The sequence below is a fragment of the Bactrocera oleae genome, chromosome 3 (assembly GCF_042242935.1).
Source record: "Bactrocera oleae isolate idBacOlea1 chromosome 3, idBacOlea1, whole genome shotgun sequence".
Classification (NCBI taxonomy): domain Eukaryota; kingdom Metazoa; phylum Arthropoda; class Insecta; order Diptera; family Tephritidae; genus Bactrocera; species Bactrocera oleae.
This window is the reverse complement of record NC_091537.1, coordinates 88,576,028-88,589,250: the sequence shown is the minus strand read 5'-3', so window position 1 is coordinate 88,589,250 and position 13,223 is coordinate 88,576,028. Positions and strand designations below refer to the sequence as shown.

General features: G+C 33.7%; 1 protein-coding gene across 4 annotated transcripts in view; it reads right to left on the bottom strand.

Moving 5' to 3' along the window:
* Nucleotides 1-13,223, bottom strand: part of stai (stathmin) — a 174,413-nt gene that overhangs the window by 30,232 nt on the left and 130,958 nt on the right. The window lies entirely within an intron of this gene.

The window sequence follows — 13,223 nt, the reverse complement described above, 5'->3', positions numbered from 1 at the left end:
AGATAGCGACAGACAAACAATATACATACCGCCTGTGTGCAAAAGAGGACATTGGACGAAGAAGGACGTGGAAAATATGTGAAAAATGTAAAATGTTCAATGATGATGAGCTATGCCAGTGGCAAAAGGCTTATAGAGACGTGCTACAAAAAGAAGGATATAGCAGACTGGTTGGTTTGTAGCACACTTTTAGGCGGGTATGCCAAGTGACTCTTTATTTATACGTTGTTTTGCACACTTTTATTTATTGGGTGTGTTGTAGTATGTAACGGAATTTTTGTTTTGGTGTGCGCGCATGTATTTGCCGTTAGTTTTTGTTGTTGTTCGCCGCATAGTTACAGTCTACCAAGGCGATGGTATTACAACAAGTATACGACATTCTTGTTGTGTAATAGTGTTGCAGAACGAAATCGCTTGCACGTAACCAGCGTAAGTACACAAACACAAATGCAAGCAAATACAAAATCAAATGCAAACATTTGCAACTACAATTCATATTCATGAGTATCGAAGTAGAACTGTGCAACAACAACAATTGTGCTACAATAACATTGCCGTGCAAATTGAGCTGTTATGTTGGCACCCAGTGCGCACAGTGCTCTATAATTGGCTAATTTGCGAACAAAATGACTTTTACATTACCAAGAAATTTTTGACTCTGTGTTATCTTTAAACATTTTTACATCTATACATAAAAATACTATTTCCATATGCTTTTAATAGTCAATGATTTAGATAAATATTATATTATACTACGAACAGGGTATATTAAGTTTGCCACGAAGTTTGTAACATTTAGTACGAAACCTATTTAGATATGAATGGTCAGAGTGATGAGCTGAGTTGGCTTAGCCATGTCCGTCTGTATATAAGCGAACTAGACCATGTTTTTTAAGCCCTTGTATAGAAAAATTTTTTATTTTACAAGATCTCTTTACGAAATTTTGTACAGATTATTGATTGCTGGTAAGGTCACAATCTTCGAACATATTGTTCGCAACGGGCCACTATAGCATATAGCTGCCATACACAATGAATAATTAAAATCAAATCCTTGTATGAAAAAATTTTTTGACAAGATATCTTCACGAAATTTGTTATAGATTATTTTATAACGAAATGTTACATATTGTTCGGATCGGACTACTATAGCATAAAGCTGCCATACAAAATGACCAATCAAAATTAAATCCTTATATGGAAAACTTTTTTATTTAAGATATATTGATGCAATTTGATAAAGATTATTTTTGAGGCAAAGTTACAATTTCTCAACAAATTGTTCGGATTGGACTGCTATAGCATTTAGCTGCCAGACAAACTAACCAATCGAAATCAATCTATATATAATTTTATATTCTTCTATTTATCATACAAGAAAACCACCTGTGAAGACAAAGTTTTTTCTTTTGTCTTAATCAAAATTAAAAATAAGGACAAAAAACTAGCAAAAATCTTATGAAGATTGTGCTTTTTTCTAATAGTATAATGGTTTGTCAATTTTAACTACTCTGTACTTTTTACTTGATAACCTTACACTCTGCTGACATTCAATCTTCTCCATCTTTCTTAATATTTCTTAACGTTTTGGTTAACTCATTCTCGTTATTTAAATTCCTTCAAATGTTATGTATGACACCGTGCAGCCTCTTTTTGCTACAATTTGTATGGCGTTTGTTGCTAACGTCGCTGTTGCTGCCAACTTTTGCGATCCTCTCATTCTCATTCTGTTTTCTATGCGCCACATGGGATTTGAAGTATAGGTACTTCAGAACGTGGCTGTGGTTGTAGGAGTTCAGACGGTAGTCGACAAAATGGGGAATTAGTAAGAAAACCGAATTATTAGACGCCTAAAAGGCAGTTACAAGTCAGCAATTACATAGAGACATACCCGGATGCAGGCACATACATGTATAAATGTATGTATACAAAGTAAATGGTGAAATGCATTTAAAGGATAATAAATGGATAAAATAGAATAGAAGAATAGCGCAGCGGATGTGGCGAATATTCTAGTGTGTCAAGCAAACACGAGAACAAAAAAGAGATATTGAACGAGTGGTCGTTTCTATATGCAGCTGTATTGCACTGAAAGAAATTGTAAAAAAAATAGTTGTTGGAAATTAAATTAAATAAGTTAAAACTAAGACAAATATACTAAAATTTAATCAAATGATAAAAAAAAAACATTTGAACTCAATTAATTAGAATAAAATGTATTCCTTTAGTCAATAGTCGATTTAGTCGAAAAACTTTAATTTATCGATTTTATGATGATTAGTTTGTCCTTTAGCTATACTAAACTGACTTATGTTGAATTAGACTAAATTAAATTTAACAAAATGGAATTATTGTATATTGAGGATTGCAATGAAATATTCATATAACTGAATTTAGATAACTAAAGTAGATAGCTGTACTTTAACTGTTCTATGATCAATAAGACTAAATATTTAACTGAATGAATTAAGTGAATTAATCTGAACTAAAACTTGATTTCAAATAATTAATCGAGTGATTAAAATAAATTGATCATTGATTGATTGAATATTCGTAAAGTTGATCAAATCGTATCTAATTGAAATTAAATCCGCTTAATTAAAAAACAAGTAAAAGCGTTAAATTCGGTTGCACCGAAGCATTTATACCCTTTACAAATAAAAAAAAAGTTTCCATACAAGAACTTTATTTTGAATGTGTCAGTCTGTATGATAGCTATGGTATATGCTATAGTAGTCCAATCTGAACAATATACTCGGAGATTATAGCGGTGTCTTGGTCAATCAATTGTAAAGATATCTCGGCAAATTAAAAGTTTTCCATCCAAGAACTAGATTTTATGTATATATATATGTAATAGCGAACTGATGTCGTCGGTTCCGACAAATGAGGAGCTTTCTAGGGAGAAAAGAATGTGTGCGAAATTTCAGATCTATATCTCAAAAATCGAGTGACTAGTTTGCGTATATACAGACATGATTAAATCATGACCAATATTTTCGCTAAGTGTTCTCATTACTATTATTATTTTTTTATTTCGAGTTAAAGTACATAAATTTATGCAAGTACTTTACAAACAAATCACTATCTCCTAGAAAACAAGCATACTTTTAGGCAGCAAAAGCTCTTTGGCTCTCTTAACTCTTACAGCGCTTTCAAACATAGCCCACAATCTCAAGTATTTTTGCATACACTATAATGCAACTCTACAACAGATTGCAGCACAAAATCATTGAAAATCGCAAAGCAAAGATATTGAGTGTCAAGCGGCTCCTCAAATCAGCGCACTACACTTCTATTGGTTTTGAAGTTTCTAACAAAATGAAATTAATCGATAGCGTTGCCAACTATGTTTTCAACGCCATAAAGCGAATTTCCTTTTTGCTAGGTCAAAGCGCCGCAACCGATAAACGAGTAAATGCGGCGTAAAAGCGTGAAAAAGGCAAAACCGCTAAAGCAGCGAAAATTGCAAAATATCGCAAATGCCGGCATTGGATGGCAGCGGCAACTACAAATGTTGCGCAAGTCGCTAGTAACAGCGCTGTTAGCGAGCAAACCAACAAACTTTAAGCCAAAGTAATTAAAAAACCGAAACTTTTTGTTGTAACATCTATCATGGCAGTCACCATTGGACAGTAATAACTTAAACATTTTGTTAACGTGTTGTCAAGTCGGCTAACCTAACCTCGCCTGCATGTCTGCCATAAGCTATGTGTCGTCTATGTCGAATTCGTGCCATCACAGTTATGTCGGACTGTTCACAGTCACGCCATGCCGACCAGCGATTCGCTTTGTTTCGCGATTCATTTCGCTTTGCCGGTAGAAAAAATACATATGTACTTATGTAGTTTGTTGCATGTAGCACGTTGCACGTTTTGGCGTTTCGCGCATGTTACTATAGTTGTTGCACCTACATATGTATATACTAATAATATACAAATATAGGCGAAGTTATACACATGGTTGAATCGGAAATCTTATTTACATAGTAGGGAATATGTCTGCAGCGACTACTAAACTGTTATTGTTGTTGTTTGTTTTTCCTTTTCAAATTGGCCTATTGCTTGACTTGCTTGCTGTCGATTGCTCGTGTTTATCGGCATTGCCGTGACCGGCAGTGACTCGGTCGCTGATGATGAATCATCAACAGTCTTTACTTTTTGTTTGTTTATTTCATTACCTTTTCACTACCGCTTGTGCTTTTCATATAAACAGTTATGTATTTTACGGGTTTTCTCTTTTTCGCCGTCATTTTCCGTACACGTGATTTTCCGCTGTTTCGCAAATTGGTGTTGTCTTGCATTTCGTTGCTGTCTTCGTTCGTTTTTTCGCCGCAAAATGTTTCGAGTGCGTTACACCCAGTGAGTCATAGTATTCGCACAAATACAAAAACAGCTGTTACTGGTGAAACGGTACTATATATCTTAGATATATATATAATATTAGGTTTATAGTAGGTAGAGTACATAGATGCATATTCATGAGAATATATGTTTGTATGTTAAACGTTGATTATATTTTATTGTAGTAAAAGCTAAAAGTCATATGTATTTCTTTTAATTTTATACTCTAATATATCTAGAGAACCGAGATATCGATTATTTTCCAACTTGCTTATAAATGAAGAATAACTAACAAGTCCCATTTATATGGAACTAGGAGTTCTAGAAATCCCGACAGTTTTTCAAATGTTTTTAATCGTTTTCGAAACCGTTATTGGGCAATAGATATTTGTAAACAATAAATATGTACTTGTGTGTTATGGAGAAAGTAAGTAATATTATTTCAAATAATGCAAAAGTTATGTATTTTCTTCACAAGTAACAGAACTGGTTAAAGTGTTCCTAAAAACCCGGCATAAAATAAGGAACTACATTTATTTCAAGAAAAAAATGTATGAAAAATATCTTCTTTTCCATTTTATTTATTAATTTTTTTTGCAGAAATATTTTGAAGAGCTTTTGTGTTTAAGCTTTTATCTAAGTTCGCTACCTTTTTATTTATTTTTTCTTGATATTGCAGCAATTCAAAGTATGTAATCCGGATTACTATCTGATCAAATGTGACGAATTGACTTTTTTTTCCTAGATTGGTACAACCTTTTGGGATTTTGACAACTGTTTCTTTACGACGCAAAAAGTTTCTGAAAGCTTTTACCAGGGGAAAGAAAATAAAACGGATTGCTTGCAATTATGTGTTTCCAATGGAATCACGGCTATGAAATCGTCGAAAATGTTTCGACAGTGTTTTGGGGAGCCTACTTAATCACAAATACAAGTATTTGAGTTGCTCAAGCATTCAGTGAAGGTCGAAAAGTTATTGAAAACTTGCCTCAAGCGAGTCATCCATGTACATCTGTTAATGACGTTAACAACGAAGAAGTTGAAGAAACAGTGCTTAAAAATCGCTGTGTTGCGATCAAAAAGATAGTAATCAAACAGATAGCAGAGGATCTCTCTTATGGATCGACTCAACCAGGTTAGTTAATGTTTTGGTTATGAAGCATATAAATGAACAATAATCTAGCGAGCGACGCTTCAAGAATGAGTCAAAACAGAAAAATGAATGAAAAAATGAAATGTGAATTTCGGCCAAAAATCAAGGGGAACTCGTTTCACAGGCTAACTTAGTCAATAAGGAATAATACTTGGCCGATTTGTGGCATCTATTGATACGGTTCGGCTTAAATGGATTTCTCATCACGTCACATTCTAGCATAATTGTGATTGACTTTTTGGCCAAAGAAGATTTGGCTTCTTGTGACTTTTTTCTGTTATCGAAACTGAAAAATCCGATTCGAGGAACGTTCCATGAATCTATTGAAGCCATTCTCGGAAGGCACTGAAGTCCATTCCAACCGAGAAAAAGTAAGCGTTGATATGCTTGTAATGTAAAAGGAGCCAGGAGCCTATTTTGAAGGCAATACTAATAAAGATTTGTGTAAAAACGTTATTTTTTTTTGTCAGTCCGCGTAAAATTTGATGAGAAGATATACCGCAAGAGACTGTTACTAGCCAAGTCTTGAAATGTTTAATTACCATAAAACATTAGCGGTATGTTAACTAACTTTATTCACTGATTCGACGAATTATGCAGCAAGTGACAGAAAATTAAGGACAAGTGTTTTGAGGCTTTGAGTTTTTTTTTTAATTTCCGACCAATAAACAGTACCAAATATATTTTTTTTCAAAAAGAAGTGTAACCATACGAGCTTGTAACTTCGACAGAAACCAATACACTGGCATTTGAATACAATTAACCATTGCAACCAACTAAGCAATTTCAGGCAGCTCATTAGTCATTCTCGGCTAATCACAATATCTCAATTAGTTCAAATTTTAACTGATTGTAGTAAAATTTGGCACACTCTATGCACGTAATTATGATTACAAACCATTGATTAAACATCAACGAAGTTGTTGTTATTTCCAGGTATTGAAAACACAAGCAATATTTACCTGTGCTGTGCTGAAATTACGTAATAATGCAATTTACAGTTATAATATATGTATGTATAGGCACATAATGGCTTATTTGTACTCAATACAATGGTGTTTGTACATACGTGTGCAAATATTTAGCCACTTATACATACAAATGTATGTGGGTAGCCATATAATTTGGTGGAACTCATTATTTTGATTATTGTTAATGCTGTTGGAAATTCGATTTTGTTGGGTGTTGTTGTAATTGTTGTTTTAAGTGTATACTTTACATATACTATATTGGTTTTACTTACGTCGATTAATTTTAATATATATATATATTACTTTATAGCCATATTGCAGTTGGGGGAACTTTGCACTTACCTGAAAAGAGAAAAAAAAACAGGAAATTAAATTTTATTTATATTTATATGTATACTGAAACGCTTATATGTATGTATGTAGTTATAAATTTGCAGAATTTTGCTGCCCAGTTTATTTTCAATTTAATTTTTAATGAACAGCCCTGCGTTCCGCTCCAATTTCTCTACAATTTATTTGTAATTACTTTATTCATATAATTTTTTTATTTATTTTTTGTTCAATATTATTTTATTATCCAATTTTTCTCGTTATGCTCATATATTTTTCATGCGATAAGCATTAATAATTTTGCAAGCGTAGCTCGGACGTCGCCCTTTCCGGTGTGACTACTGCTGAAGACATATAACATCTGCCTATATTTACATACATTACTGATATATATGTGTATGTAGTATATATTAACAATGAAGAGCAGAGACATGCACAATATTGTAGCTACACATATACATACAATGCACACATTTCAACCCAATCAAACGGAAGTAAGGTTGAACTGTTTAAAAAATCAATAATGCAGGTAAATTACCTTACTACATACAGCAGAAGGTTATACGTTGTAACACCTTGTGCCACATTGTACCCGCATGTGGCAAGCAAAATGCATATATGTATGTATGTGTGCATATATGTGGCAAATTTGCAAAATTGTTCTCATGAAATTCTAAAAATGCAGACATGTATGGTATATGTTTTGGTGTTGGGTACTGCTATCCAATTACTGAATACATCACAAATAGTAGGCAGTCACATTAGAGACGAGTCAATTGTTGTTGTTGTTGTAGCTATTTTTTCGAACTATTCTTGAAGAAAGCAATCGTCTAAAAATTAGAAATGAAGGATAACTTAAGATTGACTGTTGAAATATTGGCATTTGTCGAAGTGTACCTTTAGGCGCCTGAATGTATATGAAATACAATTATGATTATTAACAGAATCTTATATACTTTAATAATTGGAGATTTAGTAGAATTTTGGAGATATACAAGTATGGTGTATGCGGAAGCAGTTCGAAGCAATTCTGTCATTGTTATCATTGATTTTTGACATGATGGATTGCTTAGATTGTGAGCTCACGCGGCGCCCACAATGCCCTGAGCTATGTCATGCCCAAATATGTTATATATGAATCTGGCGCGTCAGTTATCTCGATTAATCTCATGTGTCTGTATTTCAAAACAATTTTATAGATGTTTTAATCGGTAAATGCTTCTTTTTCATATTTTCGGAAACCAAATTGAATGAACCGAATGCAAACCAGTTTTGAATGGTTACTTCCCCTATGGCATATTCCTAACGTCTCATAAACCAAGTGTTCGGAAGTTGCGAAACTTGTACACGTGCTACTTTTTGGGATTCAAAGTATTGCCCAGACCATTTAAGTGTTTGTAAACAAAAATGTTAGATGAAAAATGTAAAAGAAAATAAAACTCCTGTATAACTTTTTCAACATATTTCCAGTTTTTTCGTCATCTTTGTTTTACGACCACCGACAACGTTTAACAATGCTGCTATCGTATAACGGTAACGCGAAACTTTAACTACCATGTTTCACAACAGCGTAGTTGGCGTGAATAACATGCCGGCACGAGCTGTCAGTTTATGACGTCCCATTAGCTGTGCGCATAAAATGTGGGCGGACATTAGGTGCACATGTGGAACACCCAGTACAAAAATAGAAGTGAATAAAATATGAAAAATAGAAAGCATAAGCAAATACAAATTTATACGGCTAAAATTTGTTATAATATATTTGTCACAATGATTTTTGGGCAAGTTCTAAAAACAGTTAAGTGATTAAGAACTTTAACTATCTTTTAGAGATTATTCAGTCTAGAAATTGTATTGTAAATTATATTTATATAGGTTTTTTCTAAATTTTTGTAGATTATGAGGCTTTCAAACCTGACTTCTAAGTTTTGGTATAACAACAAACTTTGTAAATTACTTCGAGCCTTGGACTTACAACGACCCTTTTTTTTTTAATTTTCGGGTTGTAATTGTCTGTTGTCAAGTAATTTGGAAGTACATTGTAGTAATTTGTTTGAGTCAGAGTAAGTCCGCAAATATTACATGGTAAAAATTTTGTACTGATTATAGAATAATAGTCAGATTTTGTTGACCAAAAAAAAAAAAAAAAAAAAAACAATATTCAAAGTTGAGGCTAAACAGTGTATAATTTTATAGTAACAACTTGTTTGGAGCTTTACTTGCACTAGTTGTAGTAAATGGCACTACCCAAAACTACTAAGCAGGTTTTATGCTGGATAATCTTTATTTAGTAATAAATTTCTATACATATAGTGGCCTCCAAATATATTACGTAAGTTGAATGGGAATTCTATAATTTGAAGAAGTGCACAGAAGAATATCATTTGACTTAAATTTTAAATGGAAATGAAACAAACATTATTTATTAAAATTTGTTTCAGTTCCACCCGCTATATATCTATAATATTTTGTTATTTTGAATATGAACCACATATTCCTGGACATTACCATCCAGCATTTCAGAAGTTTAAATCAAATCAAGATTATTTTTTCTATATATTGTTCGAAATTATTCATTTATTTTTATTGAAATATATATTCGTATATTGTATGGTATACGAAATGTTGGTCAAAAAGCCAAATAATTTAATATCTAAAAAAAAAATAGAAAATACTGAATTAATCTATATTTTATTCCAAAAATCACATAAATAAGTATCATTCTCTTGAATCTGTTTCATGGCTTTATGTTCAGAGGGTTGACAATAAAACCAAAAACTGTCCGAGGTAGGCATACGAGTACTTCGTTTTCCAATTACTTTTTCCCCCCCCCCCGCTGCTGAGTCGTATAGCAATATGCGCTTTCTTAGGAGCTTAACGCCTTCAAGCAAGAAGCAAAGCTGGTTAAGCAAGTCAATATGTGCATTGTTTTGTTGAATTCCACTCACATAACGTATGCCCGATTTAATTACCTTTTGAACCCCCATCAGCAGTGGTCACCCTTAAATAAATATAAACAACTATACAAATGCCATTTACTCATGCGATGCCACACTGCGTCACTAACTTTAGTCATTTCCATTGTCCGCCTTCGGTAAATACGCGTTGGCAAACTAATGACCACTAACATTTAGCAAGGCATAGCATAGTGGCGTTGTGGACAAGGGTCAATCGACCAGCTTGAATCAAGCCAAGCTAATTTAATACGCTCCACCATGCTTTCGGTGCCACACACACACTTACCAATCAACATTTTCTTTGTTTATAATGAACAAGCAGCCCCTTGAGTGGATTTATTGATCCCGACCACCACTAAATACGCACACTCATAGTAGATTATATGTACATACATATGTGCTACTTTTGTTAAGAAGCCTACTATTAGGCGTAGTATGGGGGATGTCGTTATCACAAGTATCGAGTTTCGATAATCGGGATTTTGGATTTGGTAATTTCATTATTTGTGACACATAGATACCACATATTTATCATAGAGCAATTGAAAATTTTTTCATGAATAAATTTGTTAAGATTTGGAAAATCGGATTTTATTTTAGCGTATTTCAAAATTACGGGATTTAGAAATTTTTTCAAGATTTAATATATTTAATTGAAAACTGGAAAGTCAATGATATGTGCTCGGTACTGAATACAGATTTAACTGCTGACAAGTAAATTTCATGTATTTACTTTTGTTATAATATTCGGAATCACGAAGTTCCGTTTTTGCAATTTTCGAATTTTGAAATTTCGCGACTTGGAAATTTGTTCAGGACTGAATACATATTTGACTGCTGGCAGATCAAGGATATGTATTTTTATTAAAATATTCCGAAAAATTCTCCGAGTGCCGCTTGTGTAATTTCCAAATCCCGAAATTCCGGGATTAAAATTCTTTTTCCGGATTGAATACATATTTAAGTGCTTGACTTTTGCAGTTTCCAAATCCCGACAATTCGGTTGCTAACTTTTTTATAAATTTTCGAAAAAATCAAGTACTACCGCTTTCGTAATTTCCAAATTCCAAAGTGCTGCTAAATTAATGATATTTACTTAACCAAAAAAAAAAATAGTTTGATTCCAACATTGTAATCGGGATTCTGAAAGTTTTTGGGATTGAACACGGATGTACATATTTACGTGCTGTTAAGGTTAAATACAATATCCGACTGTCCCACCCATTTTACTGTTTGTCTGATTACTTTGGCACGCATTAATTTAGCTTGTTGTTGTGGGTATGCAATCCATAAAGTTCAACAATCAATGCCGAACACAAACTACACATTTCTCCTATACCACCTCTAGTGCTATTATGTCGCTCGGCAATGTTTAAGAAAATTTGCGCAGCCTTAGCTGTTGCACTCTCTCTCTTGTGTGTTCGCTAGTAATCAATATTTATTACGTTTTAGTCGTTATTGCTTGTTGTAAGTGCGTACGTGGTATTAATTATAAATTGGCAAATTTTACAGCTTGCGTGCTATAATTGACCCTGCAATGACGTTGTCCTTCATCGTCTCACTTCAAGTAATTGTTTAGGAAACGTATACACCTGAAAAAGCTATTTTTAACGCCGTGAAAGGCTTCACAATCAGAACTGTGTACAGAATAATCCCTAAAAAGCTTGAAGAGCGCACAAGGTGTGGTGAAGTAGTAATCATCTAGAAATAATTTGAAATTCTTTGAGTGAAAGACGCGAAAGGGAATTTCTAATATACTAATAGGACCATGAAATCGTAGCACAAATCCCTAGACAGCGGGAACAGCCTCAAAGATACAAATTCTCTATACACGAGTCAAAATTACTCGTTTGTTTAGCGCTGTATGTTTGACCCGGGAGAGAGATTAGATATCGTAAATTATGTGGAAATTCAAGTGAAGAATAGTTGTGGCTGTTTTAGTGGCAACATAAAATATGTCTCATAAACCATTCTAATAAGAAAGCTGTGAACGAAATTAAAACCGTTGCAGTAACGTAGAGCCGACTGTTTTGGGAACAGCTCAAGGAAAAGTTGAGGAAAATGTAATGAAAAATAAGCGAAAAAAATATGATAGAGACACCTAGGTGGAGAGAGAGAGACAGTGATATATAGAGATAGCACAAGAGAGATATATATAGAGTTTTATAGAGATAGTGAGAGAACATAAGAGGTAAAAATATTTCTTTAAGCTTAAAATCGCCTTCATTCTATAACGAATTACAGTAAAAGTACTAAATAAGAGGGGAGGTACTATAGAAGAACATTCCTCCATTAAAGACTACTAGACACTAGAACAGTTTAAAGCAGCCAGACTTAGAGCTAATCAACCTGCTTGCAAGTACCCTATATGTAAGTGGTTCTAAACCAACCACAAAACACAGTGAAAAAATATAATTTTTTCAATGGAACCCATCCTTCCTTTAAGGTTACGTTTTTTTTTTTCAAACCCCTACTGCAGGAGCATCAAAACCGTGTTTACATTTATGTCTAGAAATAGTATCTTAACACATTTCGTTTGGAAGCTCGGTATAAAATTAATATTTTGGGAACCTTTGATACTCGGGATAACTTTAAAACACTTCCTACAAACTGTTAAGAAGTCGCGGTTAAATATCTAGTATACTTCTATCCATATTTCAATTTAAAACTAACGCCCTGCATGTAAACAGCGCAGTAAAAAAGTATTTTCTTGTAGTCTTGACTCTTTAACTCTATGAAAATTCAGTCTTCTTTAATAAGAACTGCTTCATCTTGTTAAGCACTTAGGCGCCCACTTTAAGTTCACAATTATCACATTTCCTTATAAGCGCACGCTGGCGTTTACCGGCGACTAGTTCACTGGGTTGAATGCCAACGAAGCACCGAGTGGCATCACCTCAGCTTCATTATCGCCATAAAAGCCTGAAGCAAGTCAAAGTAGATATGTGTGTCCACACATTTTCAAAGGAGCACGTGGCAAGGTGAAAATATCCCCTATATGCACATGTGTGGTTCTTTCACTTTGAAGTTCTTTCAGTTTTTTCCTCAACATTTCCGTTTTTGCCTCTTTGTTTTTTAATTAAAACCCGCTTTTCTTGCAAGTATGGCAAAAGAGGCGAAACAAAGTAACACTAACACGGATACTACATAAATAACAGTACAATGTGCAATGTCTACTAATATGGCAAAAGTGTGGCAATGAAGAAAGAAAGGTTTGAATGGGTGCGAGTGTGAGTGTCAGCTAAGCGCAGAGTTGAAATAAAAGTAACTGTGTAAATTTTTCATTTACTGCTTTGTTTTTTGCAACATTTTGTGTTTTACTGCAGTTGTTGTTGTTTGATGTGCTATTTTATAAATATTTGTGTTGCTGGATCACTCTTACTCTGCTGGTAAACTCGCGTCTCCCTGTACTCTCAGCCACTGTGTTACCTTACAATAACAACTGCGCTTATTGTGCTTTGTTCAGCGC